The sequence below is a fragment of the Rhinolophus ferrumequinum genome, chromosome 13 (genome assembly GCF_004115265.2).
Source record: "Rhinolophus ferrumequinum isolate MPI-CBG mRhiFer1 chromosome 13, mRhiFer1_v1.p, whole genome shotgun sequence".
In the NCBI taxonomy this organism is placed as follows: domain Eukaryota; kingdom Metazoa; phylum Chordata; class Mammalia; order Chiroptera; family Rhinolophidae; genus Rhinolophus; species Rhinolophus ferrumequinum.
In genome coordinates this window covers 65553775-65574847 of record NC_046296.1, presented here as the reverse complement: position 1 = coordinate 65574847, position 21073 = coordinate 65553775, and the positions used below count along the sequence as shown (strand labels likewise).

Sequence of the window (21073 nt, the reverse complement as noted above, 5' to 3'; positions counted from 1 at the left end):
AATGAATGAATGAATGAGTGACCCCGGGGAAGCTGCTGTCTCTGACCTGGTAGCAGGGAGGTCCCGCTGCTGGGGATTAAGTGAGACAGTGATTGTGGAGGCCCTGGCCTCTTAGGGGTGGTTGGTAAATGGGGCTCACTTCCTTGCCCCGCTTTTCCCTCTCTCCTCTCCCCGTCCTCTCCTGGCTAACCTGCGAGTAGCTGCAGATGGTTAACTGAATGTTATGTCTGTCCTGCCATTGCTGCTCACTCACAGGGCCTTCCGGGTCCCCTAACCCGGAGCGTCTGGCTTTCGGAGTCCGGAACTTGCACTGAAGGCAGAATCCTCAGGGTACAAGGCTCTTCCTTCTACGAGTGTCCCCAAGCTCTGGACCAGGCTGTGCTCACTTCCAAGGTCTTGAGAGGACAGAGACAGCAGCCAGCACCCAAGGTATCTCCTTGGATCCTTGCAAGCTCAGGGACAAGGTCTCACATCTACTTCCTAAAGCACAATTTATTTCTTTTTCAGTTTTCTTTGGAACCTGTACTTGTCCACATGTTCACCTGATGTGGCAGGAAAGGAGTTTTATGAAGCTGTTGGCAGAGTACCATTTGGCATTCTTGTGGTTCTAGAGATTTCTGGGGACTTGGGGCTATGGTTCCAGCTGCAAACAGCTGCCTGCCCTCTCGCAGTGTTCAGCTTTTGAACCTGGCAGCTTCCCCGGCCCCAAATATGCAAGTGACCTTATGATTTTGGCCCGTCAGTGATCCTAACAAGCTGTTCTGGTGTGTAGGTGGAATTCCTATTTTTAATAGCCAAGTTGTTGAGAAATTGTAGGGCTTCTGCTTCCTTCTGACTGGAAGACTTCCAGAAATATTTATATTTGCTTCTATAGAATCTGGGAAGTCATCTTAGCCTAGAGGAGGTCAGCGAGCGGAGTGGGATCACAGAGGAAATAGCCCAGTGACATCACGCTCTGCTCACTCTGTCGTGCTCTCAGTAAACTGAGCGCCCAGGGGCTGGGTCGGCCCGGACTGCCCCGCTGTCTAGTAGGGAGGGTGGGGTTGAGGGTGGACAGGAGCCAGGTGCTGAGGCACTTTCAGTGCTGTGACGAGGGATCTGAACTCTGTTCCTAAACCCTCACTGACTTTTAGCTGGGGAGTGACATGATCAGATGTGCATTTCAGAAAGGTCGGAGGGTGGTGTTCTTTCAGTCTTTCCTTCATTTTACAGAGACCTCGTGTACACCCAGCCAAAGTGTCATGACGCAGCAGTCACTCTTACCACGTGCAAGGCATTCCGGTGCTTTCTAGTCCTTCTGTTTCATTTGTTTTTCTCCAAATGCTGTTTGCACCCTTCTCCCTTGACTTCCTGTCTCCCTGAATGTTTTTGATCTGCAGTTTGAACAGCGCCGGATGGAGAGAGGGAAACGGAGGCAGGAGCCCAGGGACAGAGGCAGCTGTCACTGTCCAGTAAGGAAGCGCCGAGGGCACAGGGTGCTGGTCCCTGGGGCAGACAGTAAAGGTGCCATCATGGCACTGGCCCCCAGGGCTATGTGTGTCCCCTCAAATCTTTGAGCTCAGTGTATCCCCCTCAAAGACATGGAGCAGCTCCCAAAGCAACAAGAGAGGCCTGTTGTGATTCGTGTTGGGGATCCAGAGTTTGTGGTTTCATAACTCAGCGCGTGGGGACCGAAATTCATTTCATTAAATGTCGCATGGAATCAAAATAGAAATTCCATCTTTGGGACAAAGCCCATTGAGCCAAGAGCCAGGCATTCTGCACTGGAACCAGCAGATCTCATGGAAGCTGTAACTGTGGCTCCAAGGTGGCCCTGTCTACACGGCCGGCCTCCGCTGGCTCTGGCTCAGGTGCTGCAGCCTCTCTTCTGGCTCACAACTGAGTCCTCAGGGGTGGCAGGTGGACCTGGAGCCCTGTCCACTTGTAGAAATCAGAGGCAGCTTAAGGGGGGATAGTGACGACAGCTCCCCTTTGTCACTCTCCTAAGTGCCTGCCCAGAGCTGCATCGGTACATGTATCATAATTCAAGGATCCCCACCCACCTTCTGGGAGGGACATGTCTCATATTTGAGGACACAGGTCACACAGCTGGCGAGAGGTGGAGCTGGGGTTTGAACTCCAGACCAGTTCCCACGCCCCGCTTCTTCTGTCTCCTGGTTTTTGCAACTAGGTGACCAAAGTGGAGAGACATGTACTCATGTCGGGAGAAGGGCTTGGGCCCCGACCTGTTTACAGCTCCCTTGGCATCCTAATGTGCAGTGAGGGCTGGGACACTGCTCCAGAAGGTAGGGAAGGGGTGTGAATGGCCTCTGTGTCTGCCCTCCGTCCCAGCCTCCGCCAGGTGGTCCATTCAGCCAGTACACACGAAGGATCCTTTGGAGGCTGGTAGCCTGCGCCTGTAGCCCTGTGAACTCGCGCCCCCACCATGCCTGCCCCAGGTATGTGCTCATCTCTTCCCTCTGTGCCTAGGTAAGGTGGGAGAGCTGAGGGGGTGTAGGGGTGGAGCAGCCCTGAGGGGTGCTTGGTGAGCCCAGAGGGGTATAGAGGAGGGAGGGGATAGGGAGGGCAGTGAAGGGGCCTTGCACCCACTCTGAGCCTGGGTGGAGGGAGGTCCTGCATGGCACAATGAGGAAGGGCCTGGGCCTGGGCTTCCTAATCCATTGCTCTTTGCTTTTATGTGTGTTCTTTCCTTCTACTTTTCTAGGTTGATTTTGTTCTTTTTCTAACTTCCTACTCTGGACACGTAATTGATCTCCTTTGCTTTCGTTTGTTTATTTAAATATGTTTTTAAGACTATGAATTTTCCTCTGAAGACTATCTTACCTGAACCCCATGGAATATGATGTGTGGTGTTTTCATTATTATTATTTCTGCATGTTCTGCTCTTTGCGTTTTGGCTGCTTCTTTGACTCCTGAGTTAGTAGAATTTTCCTCACCCAAGATGGTAGCTTTTTTTCCTCTAGATTTTGTCATAAAGTTTTGTGGTTTTTCCGCCCCCACTTTCTTCCACCTCCCCACCCCCCCCACCACTCCGGTTCAAGCCATTGTTTCTCAGTCTAGTTGTGTAGGACACAGCTCCCTGGCCCATGCTTGTATTATGAGCCTTGCGCTCCTCCCGGCTGAGGCAGTCAGTCACCAGTCGGTCGGCCACTTACAGCAGCTCACGGCAGCTCTCGCTGGCTGCTGGCCATTCACACTGGCCACCAGCTGCTCATGGCAGCACATGGTAGCCCATGGCAATCTACAGCAGCACACAGCAGCCCATGGCAGCACTTAGCAGCCCACGGTGGCTCATGCCAACCTCCGGCTGCTCATGGCAGCCCAGCTCCAGAGAGAGCCGTTGTTCACAAGCTTAGCTGTAGAGGGCACAGCTCACTGGACCATGTGGGAATCAAACCAGCGATCTCGGCGTTAGGAGCAGGGCGCTCCAACCACCTGAGCCACCGGGCCGGCCCGTAAAGTTTTAATTTGATTGCACAGTTATTAGAGACTGTTTCACATTATTTCAGCTTTGGGGAATTTATTGAGATTTTTCTCCTTGTTGCTTTGGAGTGATTTCTTTTTCTTAACCTGCCCTCCTCCCCCAACCCTCCCACCCCCGGCTTTCTTAAGGTATAAATGACATCTAATAAGGTGTGCATATTTGATGTATACTATTTAGGAAGTTTTGACATATGGATACACCCATGAAATCATCACCACAATCAAGGTAATGAGCGTCTCCATCATCCCAATTTCTGCACGCTCCTTCGTCATTTCTCCCTCTGGCTTTTCCTGACCTTCACCCATCCCCAGGCAACCAGTGATCAGGGAAATGCTTAGGAACAGAATGTCTGGTGATATGGTAGGTGTACTTTGAACTTTTTAAGAAACTGCCAAACTGTTTTCCCAAGGGACTGTCTGCTACATATGCCCATGAGCACATGAGAGCAACGTGGGAATTCTAGATGCTTCACATCCTCGTGTGGCCAGTCTTTTCAATTTTAGCCATCCTAGTGGGGGGCTGGTGTACCCCCGTGGTTGTAATTTACATTTCACTAATGACTGATGTCACTGAGCGTCTGCGCATGGGCTTGTTTTCCACACATAGATCTTTGGTTAATTGTCTGTTCAAGTCCTTTGTGTTATTCAGGTGTAAGGATTCTTTACATATCTAGATATAAGTCCTTTGTTAGATATGTGATTTGTAAATATTTTCTTTAGTGTGTGCCATCCCTTTTCAGTTTCTTCAGTATCTTGAAAATCAAGGGTTTTAAATTTTGGTGAATTCAAATTTCTTTTCTTTTGTAGTTGTGTGTGTGTGTGTGTGTGTGTGTGTCCTGTTTAAGAAATCCTTCCCAACTCTAAGACCATGAGAATTTTCTCCTGTGTTTTCTTGTAGAAACTTGGTAGTTTTCACTCTTATATTTAGGCCCATGACCCATTGTTTAGTTGATTGTTGTGTATGGTGTGAGGGAAGGGTCGTGACTTGTTTTTTGCATGTGGCTCTGTCTGAAGTGGTTTCTGAAAGGAGAAGCGGGATATACCATCGCTGCTGGGTTCTGGCTACAAGGCCCCGATCCACTGGGGCTTCTTTAATTGGTGAGTTTACATTCTCCAACAGGGTGGAGTCTTGTGAAAATAGTAAGATAAACTACAGAGAAATAAATGAGCTAAATATTTTATGTATCTCAGTGTCATGTGTTAAATTGCAACCTGGCTACGTGAGACTTCCTGAGCTGGGTTCTCTTCTCCCTGTGACTTTGTTCTGCTGACAGAAGGTACCAGTTCCTTTGTCCATTCAGCTGGTCAACTACAAGGCAACACGAGGAGTGAAGAGGATACAACTAGAATCAGACTGAGCTGGGGATGTCCCCAGCTTGACCCTAATGCCAGGCCTTCTTTGGGTTACTTGGGTAAAGTGAGGGTGGGGCAGAAAATCTGGTTCCCCACCCCACACTACAGTTGGGTTCTGGATATTTCCTCCACCTTTTCTGATTCCTTCCTCTCTTCTCTTTTGGGCCAAAATGTTTCCTTTGTGCCTCAATACCTCTCTTTTCATTTGCCTGACAGCAATCCCTGAGCTGTGGGCCACAGGGCCTGGCCTGGGTGATGCCTGCTCCACCCTCACCCTTTCCATTCCTCTCCAGCACAAAGGATTTCCTCTAGGGCTGCAAAGAGCTCTCCGAGTCAGAGCCCCTCCCTAATTGAGGGAGTGATGCTGAGCCAGGATTATGTGACCCCATGGTGCCCCCAGGGAGATGTAATTATGCCGGAAGTTCTCACAACAGCATTGGCTCCTCTGTAAGGAGAAGGAGGATGCAGCCCAGAAAGGTTGTTCCACTTGTCCAAATTCACACAGGCAAGCTTCTAAACCTGATCGTCTGGCTCCGAAGCCCCCACCCCACCCACACTGCTCTCCAAGGACTTGGTTCTTCTAGCCAAAGCTTGCCCGGGTCTCTGGGAAGGGCCCTGAAGGCATCGCAAGGAGCCCTTCTAGACTTAGCTAAATTTTAAGTCAGATTAAAATGGCCCAGAGCTGTGCAGTCTCCTTAGAGGGAGAATAGCTTCCCGTCCTGTAAGAGCTAAAGGGGGCGGAGTGGATGCTGTGAGCAGAGAGACAGGCTCGGTGGCGGGGTCCTCACGGATGGGAACGACCAGACATGTTTCCTCGGGGGTGAGGCCTATCGGAGGCATCTAGGGAGCTGAGGGACAGCTCCCCCCTCCCAGGGTCTGTTTGCCTCCTGGGCAAGTGCTCACCTGCAGGAAGAGAATGGAGGTGCCAAAGTTAGGCCATGTTCATGTGTCCATTCATTCACTAACTATTTATTGAGCTTCGACTCTGAGGGACTGTTTTAGACTCAAATGCAATGATAAAATGTCAAAGGGAGGAGTTTCTGAGCTCAGTCCATTGCCAATACTGTCATTTCCCCGAAGCCTTAGGGTGGGGGGGCTGCAATGGAAGAGAAATAAAAAAATAATGGACGGAATAGAAGTACAAAAGTAATGGGCAGTGGACTTGGCCTTGGTGATAGGAGGTGGGGCCTGAGCTTCAGCAGCCCGGAAAGCTGGGAGAGCACAAACCATTGCAGGGAACAGGACAGGAGAGCCACTTGGAGGCCTGGTGAGGGCTTTGTGCCTGGTGCCTCGGGACATCCAGGCCCTGGGACCTCATCCGGAGAGAGGCCTGGTGTGGCAGAAGAAGGGAAGACTGCATCTCTGGGAGAAAGTCGTCTAGTCCTTGTCACAGCTCAGTTGCTCATTGTCAGTGAAAAACATGGCTTCTGGTTTATACATCAGCCGTGTGAGCTGGGCTAATGTGAGTCTTCCTGCAAGTTAATCTGCGTGCTGGCTCTGATATGGCAGTGAGGTTTTTGAGCTGGGTCTGCTGAGGGGTACACGCTGCTTAAAGGCTCTTAGAGGACAACCAACCCTTTCTGCCACCAGCAAATTAGCAAAAGGTCATATTTCATTCAAGCATAAAGATTGTGAAGCTCAATAGTGAAAAGCTAGATGAAGTCCAGTCACCTCAGGCTTTTGACCAGCTTCTCACCAGCCTTTGCTGCCCAGGCTAGGGCTGGAGTCATGATGAGAGCTGGGGAGACACCTACATTACCAAGGCTGTCCCCCCATATGCTGGAAAAGTGCTGCTAGGGGCTGGGTCAGCCTTCCTTTATACATGTGCTGTTTTTCTGCCACTTTCTGAGCACAACTATGCCATGTGCAGGATGTTGCCCTGAGCCTTGAGGGCCTGGAGAAGCAGCTACCCCTGAGGGCGGAGGGCGGGGGGGGGCGTGCTTGGCTCACCTGTCTGCCCCTGATATCTTTGTGTATTCTCACTCTGGAGGGTGGTGGCTGCAGGCTGGATCTCCATAAACGCCATAAATTTGGTATGTTCTGAAATGCAGTTATGGGTAACATTGTTTTTGGAAGTTTTGACAGAATGCACAAGGAGCTAGATTAAATTAAAACAAAATTGCAATCACTGACTTAATGACTGTGACAATACAAATAATTCACAACCAAATTAATGCGATATTAGGTCTCGTCATTATTCTAATAACCTTTTCACAGCAATACAAAAACAACAATTGTTTGGGGAGGAATGATTCATTCTATGGGAGAACAGAGTTCTGGGAAAGTCTCAGAATTTCCTTCTGCCATTTGAAAAGGGCAGGAAAGAGAGGAGTTAAGAATTGTGAAGCACCTACTGCGTGCCAGGATCAGAGGTGACAAAGACACCGTCCTTGGGGAGTTCCTGGGTCACATTGTGGGGACAGCCTTAAGTGATTGTAAAGTGAAGTGGCCTTGAAAGGAAGAGGCCCACAGGGAAGGCTTCCTGGAGGTGGTGGCATTGAGCGGAGCCTGGAAAGATAAGTAGGGTTCCTTGTGTCTTGCCACCCCCCACTCACCTCCCTTTACTCTGCAGCCAGTCCTTTCCCCTTTTATTTCTCTTCCGTTGCAGCCCCTCACCATGGGGCTTTGGGGAAAATGAAGGCACTGTATCTGGCTTTTGTCCCTTCTTCATCTCTGAAATGCTCTTAGCAAGCAACCTTCATCGGGTCATGTCCAAAGGTGGCTCCTCAGTCCTTGCCTTCTGACTCCTGGTAGCCTGTGACCCCGGAAGCTTCCATAGCCTCTGGGATTCCCACCAGCATCACAGGGTGCCCTTCTCTGTCTCCTCTGCTGGGTCCTCTTCCCTTCCCGGCCTCTGAACATGAGCGGGCCCCAGGGCTCAGCCCTCACCTCTCTTCCCTGCCTCCCGGCTCCCAGTGATGACCCGACACTCACCACCTAGCTCTGACCCTCTCGATCCCCACACTCAGGTAGCTCACTGTGTGTCTCCCTGGGATGTCTAATAAACTTTTATTTTTTAAGCCAGATACCATAATGCAGAAAAATGTACATGTCATTAGAGCCCTGCTAATGCCTTTCCACAAAGTGAATGCCCTTGGGGTGTCAGCTCCCAAGTCAGGAAAGAACACGAGGAAGTCCTGCAGCCCGCCGCGGCCCCTACACACGAGTGACCGAGTCCTGACTGACACCGAGGTGGGGTGCGCCTGGCCTGGTACCTATATCAGTGCATCATGGGGAATATGCCCTGTGTCTGGCTTCTTCAGCTCAGCATCCCATTTCTGGGCTGACTCATCCACGTTGCCAGGGAGCTGTAGTCCCTCTGTCACTGTAGAGAGTATTTTATTGTGCGAATATACCAGTTTACTCATTCTACTCCCGTCGGCATTTGTGTGGTGTCCAATTTTAGAAATATGAATAGTCCTAGTAGAAGAGTTTATGGCTTGGTTTTACTCCTTACTCTGCACACCCCTCCCCTGCAAGGACTGAGCTTGACATGACAAGGGGAAGGTGAAGGTGACATGTTTTAATAGGGACCTGCAATGCCTTGGCCAAATAGAGTGCCTGCTGTTGGAATCTCAGGTACCATAGCTGGCCTTTTATTTTAAATAAATGAGTGCATGAATGAAGGAAGGAATAAATGAATGAATGAAAGGAGTAACAAGTGAATGAATAAATGCATTTCTGGAAACATGATTGCATGTCGCCTTGTTTCAGACATTGCGCTGGTCATTGTCATACATGTTCCGTATTTAATCCTAGTCATTTTCATAATGTTACCATATTTAATTCTTGCCACAGTCCTTTGAAATGAGGGTGATTACATTGATTGTATGGATGGAAAAAAACTCCAGGCTCAGAGGATCCTGGTCATTTAACTTTTCTGGGCTCAGTTTCCCCATCTGCGAAATGGCAACAGCAGATCTCAGTGGGCTGTTGAGAGAGTGAGTAGGGGTGATACACATAAAACCCTGGGCATCGTGCTGGCACAGAAAAGGGCCCATGAGTCATTGCCTGTTGTCTTTATGTTTCGTGGTCACATAGCTTGTAAGTGGCTAGGCCAGGATTTGAACCTGTGCTTCTTACATCATCCCACAGCACAATTTCCACCACTCCACGTGACCTGCCCTTGGGAGATTTGAGAGAGTGAAGGGGTCTCGACTATCTTTCCCACCTCAGCACATCTTCTTCTCTCCGAGTGGTGGGATATGAGGGGCCCCCTCCCTCTCTCCTCTCCCTGCCTGTAATCTGGACAGTGATTAAACAGGGTTTAGATTCAGCCCTGGGACCCTGGCACTCTCCCTCCTCTACCCTGCTTACCCAGAGGAGGAGATTGGAATACAATTGCAGTGGTCACTGCCCACTAATTTCATTTTCTGTGTCTGGAGTAATAGGGCCTCTTGAATGAATTACGCTAATTTAAATGCAAATAATAACCTGCTTAGCGTATGACTCTGGAGTTGGGGCTGAGGGTCTGCCCTGAGCAAGGCCTGGCTGCTCCCAGCAGAGGGACGGCTCCGTGCTTCCAAAAGGCGGCGGCCTCTGCCAAGAGCAGTCAGCCAGTTGGTTGGTCAGCTGTAACCAAGCTGAAGCCACACTGACCCAACCCGGGTAGGCCCGGGAGAGCTAGTCCCCTGCACCTTTACCTCGGAGAACCAACTAGTAATTAGAATGGTGACCCATAAAGAGTGGTGGCCCTGGGGGCCTGGTGGGCGTGTTAGCCCTTTGGACGGGACAGTCTCTTGACTTCTTTCAGGAATTAATCGTTATATGACACTCTTGGGCCAAGAGATGGATGTCAATTTCAAATGCGGACCAAATCTGGCCCTAAATTTTATTACATTTGGTACTGAGAGCTGAGGTGGGGGCGGGTGACACTTTCAAAGGGGTCTAGGGCCCCAAATAGGACAAGAAGCACTTCCTTAGTGAGTGGAGACACTCTCAGCTCAAGCTTGAGTGACTGAAGAGCTGTGAACAGTGGTCCCCAGGCGCTCTGGGTGCCAAGTCAATAAGGAAATGTCCCTGGGTGTCCCCTTCTCAAGCCCCCGAGGGTCCCAGGAGGCCACATCAACGTTTCACTCTTCACTGATTCCTGCCCTTCAGCCTTGTTTCTTCCAAAGACCGGTCCCCTTGGCTGGCAGTGTTTGCTTAGTGTCTACTCCTGTATCTAACTCTCAGGAGACTGAGACTTACCCTCCTCGGGTCTCTTGTCAGGTTCAGTTCCACCAATACCCCGTGCCAGCCTCTGTGCTGGTGATACCAAGATCAGACTCTGGGTTTTTCCATGAGGACCTCACAGAGAGGCAGGGACCACAGTGATGTTTTCCAAAGCAGGATTTTAATAGTGCATCCAGAAGAAACAGCTCCTCAGGAGGAACGAGGTTTAGGATCCAATAGTTCACCAGGCTTCCTTCCTGCAGGACTGCTCAGAGCCTTTATTGCCTGCTACACAGTGTGGCTCTCTGACAAGTACAGCATGGGGAATTTCCCAAACGCACACATGGGCATGACCTTTGTTGCAGTGGGTACCACGTGGCAGCCTGGACCAGGCATTTTCCCGGCCCTGTCAGCTGGGCAGCAATGTCTCCATTTTACAGGTGAGAGTTGCCAGGAGGTGAGGAACTTACCTGGGTGCACAGAGCTCGAAGAGGGGGAGCCAAATTACAGCTGGGGATCCCTCACTTGTACTGGTCTCTCTCAAGTTGCTGGTCTCTCTCAAAGTTATTGGTTAGTAGAATGGTCCAGCACTGCCTTGTCGATGGCGAGGGCTCTCTGGGTCAGTCAGGATGCTGTCTTGTTAGGTTTGCAGATACAGTATTTGGGGAGGTGGGGGTCACTGATAATCAGTGGTGAATGCTGGCCCAGGAATCAGGGGACATAGGATGAGTCTTGGGGCTGCCATTTATTGGCTGTGTGAGTTGAACCAGTTCCTTTTGGGCCTCGGTTGCTGTACGTGGAGATAAAGAGCCCCTCTCTCTGCCCCAGGAAAAGTACTGGCCACAGCTTCCTTGGCCTGTCAACAGTTTGATGCATGCACCAGCTTAGTGGGGAAAAACGATTTTCCTTCGTTGGCTGGAAGCCCCGACATATTTCTGGCCAAGATGACTGTGCATCTTAAACAAGCTGTATGGTCAGCATGAAGCAGGAGCACCTGCGGGAGACTTGCTTTCGAGTTGAGACTCTGCCTGAAGTTCCTGTGTTATCTTGGGCTGTGCGTCTCTCCTCTCCGGGCTTGGGTGCTCCATCTTTATTTTAAGATTTTTATTAAAATACAGCTAACATACAATAGTATATTAGTTTCAGGTGCACACCATAGTATTCAACATTTACGAGTATATACCTAAAGAACTGACCACCATGATAAGTCCAGCAACCATCTGGCTGTCACAATATTATTGACAATATTCCCCATGCTGTACATCACACCTTTATGACTTATTTGTTTTATACCTAGAAATTTGGACCTCTTATTCCCCTTCACTTCCCCTCCCCTTTTTTATTTTTCTTTTCTTTTTTTTCACTGGGGAATATTGGGGAACAATGTTTTTCCAGGATGACAAGTCATTGTTTTTCAATCGAGTTGTGGGGGTCTCAGCTCAGCTCCAAGTCAAGTTGTTGTTTTCAATCTAGTTGTAGAGGGTGCAGCTCACCGGCCCATGTGGGAATCGAACCAGCGACCTCAGCGTTAGGAGCGCAATGCTCCAACCACCTGAGCCACTGGGCTGGCCCTTGTTTAGTTCTTTTTCTGGAGTTTTTGCCTGTTCCGTCATTTCAGATGCATTTCTTTGTTTCCTCATTCTGACTGCCTCTGTGTGTTTGTTTTTATGTACTACTATGTTTCCCTGAAAATAAGCCTGGGTCTTATATTAAGTTTTGCTCCAAAAGACACATTAGGGCTTATGTTGAGGGGATGTCATCCTGAAAAATCATGCTAGGGCTTATTTTCTGGTTAGGTCTTATTTTCAGGGAAACGCAGTAGGTAGATCTGCTACATCTGCCAGTCTCGCCAGGTGGCCTTATGTAGTAGGTGCCCTGTGAGGCCCAGTGGCACAGTCTCCCTGGTCACCTGCACTGGGTGCTCCAAGAGTATCCCTTGTGTGGGTTGTGTGTGCCCTCCTCTTATAGTTGAGACTTGATTACTATTGGCACAACAGTGGGTGTGATTGACCCTCAAACTGATTGGCTGTGGGGTTTGGCCATGTCTACAATTTACGGGCTGTTGTGTGGAGGGCTTACCACGTGGAACAGAATTCGCCCCAGTGGGCTCTGGTGCCTGTTGAGACCACCCTTTGTGTGTGCCGCTTGTGGAGCTAAGTGGGCATTGTTCTGCTGTGGTCTGAAGCCACCCTCCAAGAGTGTTGGTTCTGGGGCCTCTTGGGAGGGACTGGCCAGGGACTATCTGGTTGTTTGCTGCCTGTGCTAAACCTGAAGGTGTGTGGGAGAGGCCTTGCTGAGAACCGAGGATGGCTGCCACCTGTACTGAGCCTGGGGTAGCTCTGCAAAAAGCCAGGACACCCTGAGGCCTACTGGCTTCTGTAAGGTTCAGCTGCTGATGAAGCCTCCTGCAGTATGCAAGTTGGATAAGGCAGGATCTCAGGGAGTCACCAGAGTGGGAAGAATTGCGGTCACCAATTTAATGGTTTGGTGCCCGTGCTGAGCCTGGAGCTACTCAGCAAAAGTCTCAGAGCACAGTGAGGCCCGCGGACTTGGATAGTTTTCCAAGAAAGAGTGCAGTGTGGGCGGGGCTGGCTGCTCCAGAGAAAGTGTCTCTGGCATTGGGGAAGCTGGGTGGGGTGGGGCCCCAGGGAGTCAGCGGGGCAGAGACGTGGAGCTCACCAGACCAATAAGATTCAGATTTGGCCTTTGGGGGCGGGCTCAACACAGAAAAGATGGCGCTTGCTTGCCAAGTGCACAGGAGGAGGACCCCTTTACAGGGAAAATGGCGGCTGTGCTCCAGGCATTGCCTTGAAGCCACACTCCTCAGTCTGTCACCTGTATGTCTCCAAGGCCCCCTGAGTCACTGCCCCTGCGCTGGAACCCAAGGTGAGTGCTTGCGAGCGAGTGAGTCTGTGTGCGGGCCCTTTAAGAGGACACCTGGGTTTCCCACAGCCTTTCATCCCACCTGGGTGGTTTGAATCCCCACTGTTTATCACAGCCAGATGTTGTGGGGGCTCCGGTACTCTAGGCGGGGAGCTTGGTGTGGGTATGGGGGTCCCTCGCTCCTCCGGGGGGAACCTCTGCAGCTGAGATATCCCTCCCAGTTCTCAACCGCCACATGGAGGTTTGGGGCCCATTCTGCGTCTCTGCTTCTCCTATTAATCTCAACGTGGTTTCTTCTTTATATCCTTAGTTATAAGACTTCTGTTCAGCTAGACTTCAAATGGTTCTCCAGGTTGATTATTCTATAATTTAGTTGTAATTTTAATGTGTTCACGGAAGGAAGCAGGCACAGTGTTTGTCTACCCGCCATCTTGGGTCTCCTCTCGGGTGCTCTATCTTTACAATGAGGTGATGGGACTTGCCACTCTGAAATGGTTCACTGCTCCAGCACTTCATGACTGGGGTTCTTTAGGCCAGGGACTAATGGCCTGTGGTTGCGGCTTGCCAGGCCTGACTGGGGAGGGGGTCTTGAGGCATTGCCACCCCACAGCACGTCTCAAGAATAGTGGCCCACAGGAGTGAGAGATGGGGCCTTGGCCGGGGCGGGCCGACAACAGGCTCTCCTGCCAGCCGGGCCCTGGGGTCCAGGGCTCATCAGCTAAGCAGGTAATTACGTGTGTGCTTTGTTCCCCGGCACAAAGAAGCTCTCAGAGCACTTCCGAGAGACTCCGCTTCCTGGCTGATTGGATTTTTTTTTCAGAACCAGAGTGTGAAAGCCAGGCTGAACCTGCCTAATTGTGCCTGCAAAGGCTATTCAGAGAGATCGTTCTTGGAAGGAAATCAGGACAATTAGCTCTTGGCTGTGGGCAGAGGGGGAAGAGAGCTAATCATGCCGAATGTCAGTCTGTTCCCCAGGGGACCAAAGGGCACAGAATTGGGAGAAGAAATAGGAAAAAAATAAAATAAAAAAGAGGGGCATCTGCCAGCTCTGCCTCTGGGGGCTGCATAGTCCGCCGTGGAGAAGAGCCTGGCCTGGCCAGAGAGCTCGGCTGTGCTCACCTCAGGCTGCCGGGGTTGGCTATGTGACCTTCGGCAAGTCACTCAGACCCTGGGGGCTCAGTTTCCCTGAGTTTGCAAAAGGAGCAGATGGAGCCCATTCATTATGGGAAATGACAGGTGGGAGCCATGGGGTCCAGAGCAGATGGTGCCGGAAGGGCCCGAAGAGAGAGCTCCTGCAGCCAAGTGCAAGCCCTGGCCCGCTGGCCACTTCTCAGCCTCTCCTCCTCCCCTCTCCACCCTCCCTGTTTTCTGCCAGAACTAGAGGAAAATTTCTAATTCTAACTCAACTGCCTCATTAGGCTTCGGAGAGGTGAAGTTCAAACCTCAGCTTTGCCTCTTCTTAGCTCTGTGACTTTATGGACATTCCTTAGCCTCTCTGAGTCACAGTTTCCTAACGAAATACATTATAGTACCGTTAACCTAAAAATAAAAGATCAATGTGAGAGGCAGCAGGCATTTATTTGAGATCCAAACGAATAGCTATTCAGGAAGCACTGATTCAGGTAGAAGCCCAAATAGTGTCCCAATTAGGAGGCAAAGGCAAAGGGTATTTATGAGACGGGAAGGGGAACAGTGATATCAGTAGAAGGCAGGCATTTCTGTAGGTGCAGATGCGCTAACACAGGGATGCTAATTCTATAGAATGTCTTTAATTTTCAGTGCTATAGTCATCAGTGCAATAGTCATAATAACTGCTTTCTTGTTATCTTTGCAAACAATTGTTTGGGATGCAATGCGGCTTTAGGCCCAGTCCCAGGTTATTCTGCCCAGGTTTAACATTCCAAAGGTTTGAGGAGTAAGATGTGCAAGGCGGTTCGTCTGGGATGGCAGCTGGGACTCCAGTTTAAAGTGGCTTCGTTTATCTTCCTTTTTACAAGCAGCCTGTAGATGATAAACGCTTGTGATTGCTGCAGCATCAGGAAACCGGGGTCCGTCTAATGCTTATGTTCATTTTTCCATAACCAGAGTGTGTGTGTACGTGTGTGTGTGTCTGTTTGGACAGAAGTGTTTCTAAATAGAGTATGTGCTTTTTCTACCTTTTTTTGAATGGAGCTCAGGGTACATATTCCCATATTTGGTTTCTTTTAAGGAGAGGCAGCCGAGTGTTGTACATGACCACCAGCCACGGGGGCTGGCGCCTGAGTGTGCATCCAGGCTCCACCATGCACCACGAGTGTGTGCTAATCACTTTGCTCTCCAGTTTCCTTATTTCTCAGGAGAGCTAATGGTCGCACCCACTTCACAGGTGCCTACTGGGGACTGTACTCATTAAGACACTCCGAACAGGGACTGATACTTAGTAAGTGCTCAGTTCGTTTTAACACCATCATCCTTATGGTTTGATGGCTCAGGGTCACCCTATAAAATCCATGCATATCAGCAGGTGCTGGCGCATCAATCCATCCCATGTGGCTGAAATGAGGGACCGCCAGCGCTCACTGGCTAGGTGGGCAGGCTGGCATCCATTTGGACTGGGCTGTGCTTGGAAACACATTAGTTGTTAACTACTTTAAATAACACCCCTGGACAGAAGAGACAGACCCTCAGAGCTACCTCCAAATGTAGGAACTTAGGTGACAGGTGTGGGTGTGGCCAGAGAATTGGGCCTAGAGATGACCTAGTTCTATATGAGGAACCAGGGCCTTGGGGGGCCCTCCTCTTAGAAGCCGCCCTCACAGCCGTTCCCCTGGGCCCCAGCTGTCCACCTGGCAGGTGAAGCTGCTATGCCAGCCTCAGCTTTTTCAGCCAAGAACAGGGGGACAGGTTGCCATGCCATAAGAGGAAGTGTCTTCATTGTACTCCTTTATCCTTTGGCTGCTCCTGGAATGAAAGGCTTTGCATTCCGCCCACTCAGAGGGCAGCTCCACGTTACTCCTTTGGAGGACGCTACGGAGATCTTGCACACACATTGCCCGGTGAAGACCTTCACGGAATCCTCTGGGATGAAAGTTCTGGCCACGAGCAGGGCTAATACCAAATGTGGGGACCCTCAGCGGGCCCCCGTAACTGACTACCCCAGGGCTGTGCTCTGTGTGTGAAGCTAATTGGGGGTGTCAACATGACGCAGGGGACCAGCTGTGTCTGACTCCAGCCCCTCGTTTTGGACACAAGGGAGATAAGTATTGTAACCCCTACATGACATAATTGTTGTAAATAAGCTCTGCCAATGACATGAGCCAACAGGTGCTATGGTCATTATGACACGTATCCTCTCCTGGGTGACCAGGGTAGTGAAGCTGCCGAAAAGACTACCAAGGAAGAATGGTGAAGATATCAGGGCAGATTCTTCCCTGGAAGGGACCTGGGAAAGATGCCTTTGACTTATTTGAATAAGAGTTTGGTTTGAGCCAGCATGACTGCTTACCGTGTGCATATGCACAGGTTATCGCTTGGAGGGATTTCTTATTTCCATTTTGCTGGAGTGTGTGGGGTGGGGGGCAGGTGTGGGCTGAGTGTACAGAAGCCCTCTCCGTAGTCAGCAGTGTCTGAAGATGGAAGGGGCAGCGAGTAGCATGAGAGGTCCAGCAGCTGGTGGTAGTTTGCTGGGTTGTCATGGGGTGTGTGTGTGTGTGTCTGTGTTTCCAGGTCCTTCTGCCTGGGGTTTGGCCCAGTAGCTGGGGTGGGGGTGGGGTAGCGTGGAGCAGATGGAGCCCTGCTCTGTGGATCTCTCTCTAATCCCAATCTCCCCACCAGCCCCTCCTCACTGCCTACCTGCCAGGAACACACAATTTTATCTTAATGCCTTTTCAATAAAGCCTTAAAGACGACAAGCCCCATTTCCCGAGCAAGGCAGAACAGTTATTTTACACTTCATCTAATTGATTAAAATTACTCCTCTAAATTAACCAGGCCTTGCAGAGCTGTGGGGGACAGGGCAGTGTGACCTGGAGACCTGGAGGCTTGCCCAGGAGAGAGGGAGAGACGCTGCCGGAGTGGGCAGGCAGTGGGGACTGCCCAGAGACCCTCGGTGGGCATGGGCATCGCCCTTCTCCTACCGTGTTTCCCCGAAAATAAGACCGGGGCTTATATTAACTTTTGTTTCAAAAGACGCCTTAGGGCTTATGTTCAGGGGATGTCATCCTGAAAAATCATGCTAGGGCTTATTTGCCGGTTAGGTCTTATTCTCAGGGAAACACGGTTGTCTCTGTCTCCTCCTACCCGCCGGGGCCAAACCATGCCCACCCCAGCCTCCTGATAATGGGCAAACCTGTCAGCCACCTGGCTCCTAACAGGCTCTGCGCCCTCCCATGATGCCAGGCAGAGGTGGGCGTGGGGGTCAGGAACATGACATCTGATCACTGCTTACTGCATGGCAAGTGGGTGAGATGTTTAACATCCAGGGTCTCCTTTAATCCTCCATACTGCCCCAGGTGGTAGATCATTATGACCCCATTTTACAGCTGGAGAAACTGAGGCCTGCTCCTGGTCCACAGGTAGGAGGCGCTGGGGCCTAAGGTTCCGCCTGTTGGCACTGGAGCCCAAGCCTGCTCACTGCCATGCTCCGGCCACACAGAGGCCCCCATGGGGCTGGGGGAGGTGGCTTGTATGTGATCTACCAGGTGTGATGTGTGTTCCGCCCTGCGATGTTTAGGCCGCCGCAGTGTGGGCTTGGTGAGGAGGGCGCAGTTTGCTCCCGCCTGTGAGGGGTGTGGGAGAGGGTGTCTGACCGTGTGAGGAATGGGGGTGTCTGCATAGGGAACACCCCTCACTTTGCTAGGATGGATGTCAACGTGATGGCAAGTACCTCAAGAACTGGGATGAGAACTTTTACCTTCAGAACTAGATGTGAAAGTCTGTTTATGCGCATGGATTGACACCTGTCAAAGACGCCAATCATGGCTTCCTTCAAGACAGGGCTCAGCTGTCCCCTCCTCTGTGAAGTCTCCCCTGGAGCGTCTTCCTGCTGTGAACTTGGTGGTAGGGTGGTCCCTCCACTACGCCCAGCTCCACTGCCTCTTACTTGCATTGGTTTCCTGGGGTCTGGCATTGCGCCTGCTCCATGATAAGAGCTCTGTATATGATGCTTAGATGAAAGAATGGGCAAGTTAGGGAACGAGTAAGCGAGTAAGTGAGAAGCGAATGATCGACGCAAATGGACCCTTGGTGGAGTTGGCCAAAGGCTTCTTTGGGCATGCCACCCCCACCCCCAAAGAGAAGGCAGGTTATCTGGCTTTTGGGTGACGTTGGATGTAGATGGGAGAGGTGGGATCAGGGCCCCCCAACCCCAGAGGCAGTGTACTCCGACCGTGGTTTCCCACCTCAAGTTCTTCGTAGCAAATATTTATGGCCTGCCCCTTCCCCTTTTCCAAAGTGAAGATGATGGCGGCTGTTCTGGTTTCGGTTCCCACGTGAGGCCACAGTGCACTGAATGAGCCCTTTGGCCAAACGCCTGCTTGTCTAGAGGAAATGTCTCCAAGGCTCCCTTGGAGTCGAGCTCTGGAAGTAACACACCAAACTGGTGGGAAGAAAACTTTCCTCTGTGGATTTCGGTTCATTTTTGGAACCTGTGAATTTAATTGGCAATAGGTTAACAGGAGAAATGATAAAGTATATTCACATGCATAGGAAGCACTCATAAAGATAGGGGTTTATATACCCAACTTACAGGGGAAAAGGAGGAGAGAAAAGGTTTCTAGGGAGGAACCAATGGACTTTTACGGGGACAAACGGGAGATAGGGCAGCTGTGATGGCGTTTGTTTCTGCAGGTGGACTTCTCAGCTTCTTCCTGGGTGGGGGGGGGATACGCCCCAGGGAAAGGATTTATGGCAGCCTCATTTACAGAAGTATCTGCCTTTACTCAGATAAGAGAAGCTCCCAAAGGACTTCTTTCTGCATCTCAAATGTTTGAGTCTCAAATGTTTTTAGTTTAAAATCCTCTTCATACTAACTACTATGGAGGTCTGAGTGGGTCTCACCACTCTCCCCTGCCTCCCCCCACCGCCTTCAAACAGCTGTAAAGGTTGTTGTTGACCTTTGGGCGGGTCTGTGGGTTCCACTTTCTAGCACCCCACCCCCATACTGCTATTCATCCCCTCCCTCTCTTACCTTCATCCACCCAGTCTTCCTTCCTTCCTTCTACCCACCCACTGACCCACCTGATCACCCACTTACTCGTCCGTCCTTCAGCCAGCCTTTCCCCAGTAGCCAACAAGTACAACTGCATATGGGCTCCTCAGGCAAGGTCTCCAACACGGGCACATGGCGGGCGCAGAGCCCACGCAGAGCCCGCGCAGAAGGGGCGCAGAACCGGCACACGACACAGGCCCCTATTTCCTTCATCTGTTAGCAGTCAGCCTTCTGGGCCCTTGTCACTTGCTTCCTCTATTCGTTCTCAAGTTGAAGTACCCTTTTTAGGTACAGTTACAGATGTGCAACAAGAGAGAAGGATCTATCAGATTAACTACTGGGTCCAGAATTGCTCTTAAGAAGGGACAGTCTTTGTTCCCAAAAATGTTCTATACGTGCTGTGGAGGCCTGGGTGCCCCGGCACCAACTGAGCAGAGCAGCCTGGGAGGTGCTCGGCATGAGATGAGGCCTGTTGTTTGGAGCAGAGGCCGTGAAAGCTGAAAAGGCTGGTGTGACGGGGGCTGTGGGCTGGAGGTCAAGGCACTCCCAGCAGAAGGCGCTGAGCCCGCTGGGCCTGCTTCTACTCTGAGCTTGACGGCATGGCCCCCGTGCCAACTCCCTTTTCAGAGTCCCCTCAACACCCTGCACACTCTTTGTGAATGAACTTGAAGTTCCAGTTCTCTGAGCTTGAAGGAGAGTGAGTTTCACACCTGGATTCCTGAGGGGCGGAGGCGGGAGGCTGGAGACCGAGGTTACCAGGAAGATGTGGTCCCCAGAGATCTGAGGAAGTCTTGGAGGCTTTGAACCGGGAGATACGAGTCAGGTTTTCCTGACTTCTGAGTCTCCAGAGGCCTTGGCTACCATCCAGTTTACAGAGATTGAGTGGGCCCCACTTGCTGACTGTAACCCAAATTCTGGTACCCAAGGGAACAAGACCAGGGCCAGCCTGGCCTGCAGGCTGCCTGCTGCCTCCACCCCGCCACCAAGGCCAGCCCAGGGAGTCCCGAGACCCAGGCTCAGATGGACTTTCTGGAGGGCAGGGTAGTGGCTGCCTTTCTCTGCAGGCTTCCCGGCTCTCAGGAGCCCTCAGGAAACCCCCAGACTCCCCAGCTGCTGGAGCACCTATGCCTGCTAGGACCCTTTGTCATTCTTTCCATCTTCCAGAATGACCCATTTGCAGTTTTCCCAATTAATTGTCACATTTCCAACATGGCTGGAACTTGAAATTTATTTTTGAGCCCGAGCAGGTGGCTGGAGACGTAAAACATAAATATATCATGATTCAGGAGCTGGCTTGCTTATCATGGAAACAAATATCCTCACTCCTGGGAAGGGGTCGATTGGCCCAGTCGCTGAATAATCCCTTTGCTGGCTTTGATCTCCGCAGTGTGGGAACCAGGCAGCCCCCAGCCCAGCCTGGATGGGCTGTTTCATCAGTCTGGTTTTCCTGTGAGTGTGTGTGTGTGTGTGTGTGTGTGTGTGTGTATGTGTGTGTGATTGAATGAGAGAGAGAGAGAGAGAAAGGGAGGGAGAAGCAGAGGGGGAATGGTGCCAGGGAGATGTCTGGCTAGCTGATTAGCTCAGCTACCCTTGGTGGCTGCAGTCAATTTGGGTCTGTAATGGGGACAGACACAGTCCCTGGCTGTGAGGGGGATCATTTAAGGCTTGGGTCTCTTTCTCTCTCCCCCTGCCGGCTCCTTCTCCCCAACCTGCCTTTCTGCTGGAAGGAACCGTGAGGCCCCCGTTGCCTCCAGCAGCAGAGAGAACGGGAAACTTGGGCCTCTGCTCCCTCCCATCCTTGGAAGCACAGGAGATGAACGGCTGATTAGAGATCAGACGCCAGAAGGAAGGCTGTTCTAAAAAAACCAGCTCAAAGCAAGAGGTCTGGAGAGGCTGTTCAAAGAGTGTCCCCTGGGCAGGGTGGCACCTCAGGGCTGCAGGCTGCTTGGAGATGCGGGGCTCAGGCACCATCAGGAGAAGGAGGCCATTTATACCTGTGCCCTGTGCAGACAC

The 21073-nt window shown here is 51.2% G+C and overlaps 1 pseudogene; it reads left to right on the top strand.

Moving 5' to 3' along the window:
- Positions 1 to 21073, top strand: part of LOC117032826 (uncharacterized) — a 70570-nt pseudogene continuing 49497 nt past the window's right edge.